General features: G+C 35.3%; 1 long non-coding RNA gene across 1 annotated transcript; it reads left to right on the top strand.

The window, feature by feature from the left end:
* The first annotated feature begins 459 nt into the window (after positions 1 to 459).
* LOC136806289 (uncharacterized) lies at positions 460 to 1,272 on the top strand. The gene is made up of 2 exons (XR_010846548.1): positions 460 to 968; positions 1,184 to 1,272. It is a non-coding gene; the product is annotated as an uncharacterized lncRNA (long non-coding RNA).
* Positions 1,273 to 5,959: the final 4,687 nt, after the last annotated feature.

Here is a 5,959-nt window from a genome sequence, read left to right on the forward strand (position 1 = left end):
TAATGACTAGACTAGTAAACTATGTCGTTGAAAAGATATAGCATAAATATTATCTATATCGTGGAAAAATAACGAGCGAAAGTAAAATCGGGGAAACTGTTTTGTGACGGGAGTTTCCAAATTTTAATTCGGTTATTTTCCTCACTCTCTACGCGCAATTTCCCGTGTGAACGTTTTTCTGATTTTACCATTAGCCAGTACCCGGGAATTATAAATAACCGACTTGTTTACAAGTCTAGATAATGACGTAACGTAACGTAAAAATCTGATGTGATATGCACAACCGGCATCTTTAGATTCTACCCGCATGCGCTAACCGAACCACAATTATTTTAATGTCTTGAAAGTAGGCTTGGGTTTTAGGTGTGCTATAGAACTAACTTTCAACATTTTTTTAGTACAACGCAATGACGCAAATAATTGTTGCAAATATAGTCTAGCAAGCTAGACGACTAATTGCCCCCGCAGGAGCGCAGCGACGAGGAGGCACTCATAGTTTCACGCATAGATATTGGACTGGAATCTCGAAATTTTGTTGTTTTTTTGTTTTGTCGCGCAAGCATCCCCGTAGTTAGTCTCTTCCGTAAATGTTCGGTTTTTTTTCCGGGACGGCAGTTGCTAGCCTAAAAACTTCTTTTTTATAGCAGGCGCCGCGGGCATTTTACTCAGCTTTCGAGAGTAGATTCTATTCCGCTTGTAGAATTTTGCCCGATTGGTCAACATGCAGGAAATGGAATGGAGAAGTTTCTGGAAGTTTTCTTAAATTCAAGCTCTCTCCTCATGCAGTCAAAACGCATTTATGATTTACTTTTGACTTTGGGATTAAACAAAACAGTTTATCCCCAATAATGAACAATGATTACAATGATAATAGTAGAACAATGATTGAATATGGATAAAAGTGATTATTGTTGGTGGTTGAATTGGCAACCAAACTGTAACTATAAATGGTAAATGGTACTTCGACAGTAAGTACAAATATTTTTTTTTGTCTACTTTTATAAGACTTGGTTTTATTAATCTTTTATGTTTATTAACCTGTGTTCTTGTTGATACTTACCAGGCACTATTTGGGAAATTATTATCAAAGATTGAAAGAAACTTTTGTGAACTATTTTTGAGGAAATTTCAGTACACTCACTATATTACATCTAATTTCATGTTTCTTATTTTTCCCTTTAAGCTTTTTATGAATGAGGATTTGTTTACATTGACAACGCAATATTACCTCGTTACTGCTACTATTACCACGTTACGTCATGATTTTCCATCCTTCTACACGATATTGCTGTTACAACTGCAAGATAACTGGCATATCTTTTTATTGTAAACAATTTTGTCCATGAGATCCCTTATCATGTCGTTGGAAAAAGTCCTGAATGTACGCTATTTCCTGTTAATACCTGCTTCCTGCTCATCAATATTGCCTCGTTACTGATACTATTACCACGTTACGTCCTATCATCTTCCATCCTTTACACGACGCTGTTACAGCTTCTAGATTACTGGTAAATCCATTTAATGTAAACAATTTTGTATCACGATATCATTTGTTAAACCGTTGGAAAAACTCCTAAGTACGTTGTTACCTGTCAATTTTTGGTTCCTGCTCGTTATGTTTCTGGCTCATAGCATTTCTTATGCTGTTTGGTTCTACTATGTTTCATTTACCTTAAGGGAAGAAATTTTCGCGAGAAGAAATTTTCGCGGAATTTAATTTCGCGAATCAGAGTTTTAAAATGGCAAATTTCGCGGAATTTAATTTCGCGAATGAGTCGATTTCAAAAGTTTCACGGAATTTAATTTCGCGGTTGAGGGAATCATTTGTCTACGAAAAGCCCTATTTTGCCCTAAAAAGACCAATTTTAGGGGTGATTTTTTAATTGTGAGAATATTCGTGTTTCGCGGAATTTTATTTCGCGGTTAGCCATTTTGGTGTGTTTCGCGGAATTTAATTTCGCGAATTACACCCAATTCGCGAATTAAATTCCGCGAAAATTTCTTCCGCGAAAATTTCTTCTCGCGAAAATTTCTTCCCTTAAGGTATATTTCAAATTGGTTGAAATAAATATAGTTGCATGTCTTTTGACTGGTTTAGTATCTATGTAACTGTCTGTAATTGATTCTACCTGGACACTTTTCCTAATGAATGTTTTAAGATTCGTATTTTATTCTTTGTAAAAAGTAATTCACATGTTTAGAAAAAAATATGTTTCATTTATGTTAGCTTATTCATTGATATCTCAAAGAAAATGCTGTTGAGAAGAATCATTCTAACTATTCCAAATCATTTCCAAACTTTTGCTATAAAGCATTAAAAAGCCTTAATTAGCATTAATTAGTTTTTACAAGCATTTGTACAAGCGGGTGGCAGTTAGTGAAAGCTATGGCTAGTTCAGATATAGTAGAAATAAAGCAAAAAGTAATGGAGGGAACAATTTTAGTCTATACAAACTAAATCCCGTAACAATAATCGTATAACGCCTATACTAATGTATTACACGAATTATAAAAACTCCAGTCTATGGCAAATAGGACTTTTAGACCGTTTGCACTAAATGAAAAGTTTTCAAAGCTGGGCGACTATAAGATTGGGGCTTTGAACGTTACGTGCATACCGTCAACTGCCCTAACTTGGAACGATTGGTTGAAACATGGGACTGTTGCATACCTGGTCTGTATTTTCTCTTTACTGTAAAATCGAAAGAGAAATCGTGTATTTTTCAATACGCCGTTCCTTAACTCAAATCAAATGACTTTGGAGGTTCGGTGAAATAGTGGCCGAATTGCCGTCCCATGTTTTGTCAGATAGTCCCAAGTTAGAGCAGTTGACGGTACTATATACTGAATGATGAAAAGATGCAATGTGACGTCATAGATTGACATGCAGAATCGACATCTTAAAAACAGCTCCGCACGTGCCAAACCACCAAACAAAGTAGGCTTTGGTGAGGTGAGCTACTAATCAACTTCCAATACATGTTATTTTGTCCGCTGAAAAATTTATACGTTTTGCTCCTAAAAGATAAAAATTTGGTCAAATTAGTTCCAATAATGGTCATAAAAAATCGCAAAACTTTACTATTTTTTCTCAATTTTATTCCTGCTAAGAGTCCTAGGGTCAAAAGTCGGGCGGCACATACCCCGTCAGCTTTAGTCGGGGAGCAGAATCCAAAAATGGCATTTTTGCTTAACCCTAAAAAAGAATGGGGTTGTTATATACCGTTGGAACGGAAATTCTATGCTGATTATGGAAACCCAGGTCTTAAAAAGTCTATCCTGGACGATTTTGAAAACGAGGCTGGAGTTTAAACTCCTCCGTGGTGTTTTTTCGATTTTACCTGTTTTAGAAAAATGCTGACTGTCAGCAAAGTAAAGGTTTTTAGAATTTAATTTTTTTTGAAAATTGCTACCAATAGAATTGCCTTTTAGCAAAAAATTCAAAATTTTTGAAAAAAAAATTTTTTGCACTCCTTCTTGGAGGTTTTTTGCAAAAATCAGCGTTTTTACAAAAATATACTGCTAAAACAAGTCTGCTGGCAACTGAAATCCGGTTCAAATGAACCCTTTAATGGTTTTTACGGAAGAACTATATCTTACCATGACAAAAAAACCGAAAACTGCTGTCAAAAAACAATTATTTGGCTTTTTGCTCTCCTTCTTTGGTGTTTTTTGACAAAAATCGATTTTAGCCGTTTTTAACCAAAATTTGACTTTTACAAACTATTCCCTTTAGTTTGGAAACTGAATGCCTTCGTATCTCTAAAAGTTATTCTCCATTATGTAAAATGATGAATAAAATCAAAAATTGATCTCCTCCGTTGATGCTTTTTGACCAAAAAGTTATGTTTTTGAACGAATTTCTGCCTAATGGTCCAGGGGAATTTCAGGCTTAATTTAGGGAACCCAAAATTTGCGTACACATGAAATTTTTTGATTGAAATGTGTTTGTTAGGTCCTTAGGAGTGAAAAACCATCGAGTGACACTTTTCACACCTTGGGCATTTTCCATAATGGTGGAAATTTCAAAATGGCGGATTTTGTATTTTTTTGAAATATTGATGTCTCTGAACATGGACATATTATATACCGTTGGAAAGGGTTTTTCATGCTAACTTTTTTGCTTACAAAAAAGTCATAAAATGTACTCAATGTGAGTAAAAGTACAAAAGGTGTTAAAATGATGTCATCATCACCACCAAAAATTTGACATTTGCTTCAAATTATTGAAAAGAGAGTGACTACAGGACCTTGAAAACCTTGAAAAGTTTATGAAGAAACTTTAAAATAGACCAAACAACCTTGAAAAGTGTACATGATCTAAAGGAATTCCTTGAAAAGCTTGAAAAAGAGCATTTTGTCTTGTGGTTCGATTTGTGTTTTCCCGAAGTTTCTTTCTATAGAAGCAATATTTCCAAAAAAATTGCGTGCTTCTCTCGTTTCTCTCGTAATCTCGAGAATACTACGAAATAATCTTTTATACACACCTCGTTCAAGAGTATTGTACTACCAGTCAAAATCAAATGGAGCCCCGAGAAACCTTAAAGATACTCAATAAATGAACCGAAAACCGTGAAAAATGCCTAAAATTTGACCCTACAAAACTTAAAACCTTGCAACTAATGAGAACAATTCTGTAGATACCCCGGAAAAGGATTTTTCGAGCTGAACATTCTTTTCACTTAATACTGAAAAGTCTGAAATTTTACTGAGTAATGTGTTATGTAGGATGTAATGTAGAGTATAAAGCAATAGCAATGAAATATAAGCCGAAGGCTAGAAGTCATGCTCTGAAATACTGATTGAAAGTGGAAGAGATTCCAATGGTTTTAACTCTCTAGACCACCTTTTCTTTGTTCGCTTGACCCACAAGGGTAATCTAGTTCATTACAGATTCGCTTCATCTAGTTCGCTTACGTAGCAGGCAGCTACAAAGAAACCATCGGTGTCATCAAGCAAAACTAAATAATCGTCATTTTTATTTTTACACCCCTGTAGCATCAATAAACCGTTGAGAATTTCTTAGCAGGTGGGGAGCTTGAAGGGGCAAAGTGCTAACGGGAATGGCAAATCTCTTTTTTTATCATCGAGATGGTTTTTTAGTCCACTTTTTTCAATTTATATGAGTTCTGGGGTTATACATTTGTGTGTTTTTACAATACCTTGAATCTGTGGTACATCACATCACATCCTGTCTGTAGAACTGGCGCTTAAACCCTTTAGGTAGATCTCCTATTTGACGATGGATTAGGTTAAAAGGTTTGATTACCAGGTCAAACTAAGAGGCCCCCAGCGGACCAAAAATACACGCATTCACGCAAGTTTTTCTCAAATTCATGCAAACCCGATTTTTTGGGAAATCAGGGAAATTGTCAAAGATAGGGGAAATTTGCACAAATTTGGGTGAGAAGGAAAAATTCACGCGTTCACGCAAAAAACAGGGCAGATTCACGCATTCACGCAATAAAAAATGGATTTTCACGCATTAACACAAACCGCTGTGGGCCCAACTAAGTAATAGTAAAGCTTTACAGATTCCGAAGCAAGCACATGGGCATCTATAAATCACTCACACATTGGTTTGTTTTATTACAAGATACAGATATTACAGATATGCAACAATAGTGACATTTTCAATCATACCCAAACATTTCCTCTTTCCAAGATCTTCTTTAAATTCTTATATCTTTGATGATTGATGATTTAACTACTTTTTCAGACAGACTATTCCACTGTTTGATGCCTCGATAGTAAAGAGAGTTGCTATAGGGTCCACGATCACCATAACTTTCGAAAACTTTTACCAGTTCAGAGCTGTGTTCTCAGGTCTTATGTATTTGTTGGTTAAATTTTTTAGAAACACATGATTTGTTGTCATAGTGATTCAAAAGTTTGAAGATCTCAACTATATCATAACGCAAGCCTATATTTCAGACTTGGGATTCCGATTCTTTGTAAT

Source organism: Clytia hemisphaerica, unplaced genomic scaffold (assembly GCF_902728285.1).
Source record: "Clytia hemisphaerica strain Z4C2 unplaced genomic scaffold, Clytia hemisphaerica genome assembly, whole genome shotgun sequence".
NCBI lineage: Eukaryota > Metazoa > Cnidaria > Hydrozoa > Leptothecata > Clytiidae > Clytia > Clytia hemisphaerica.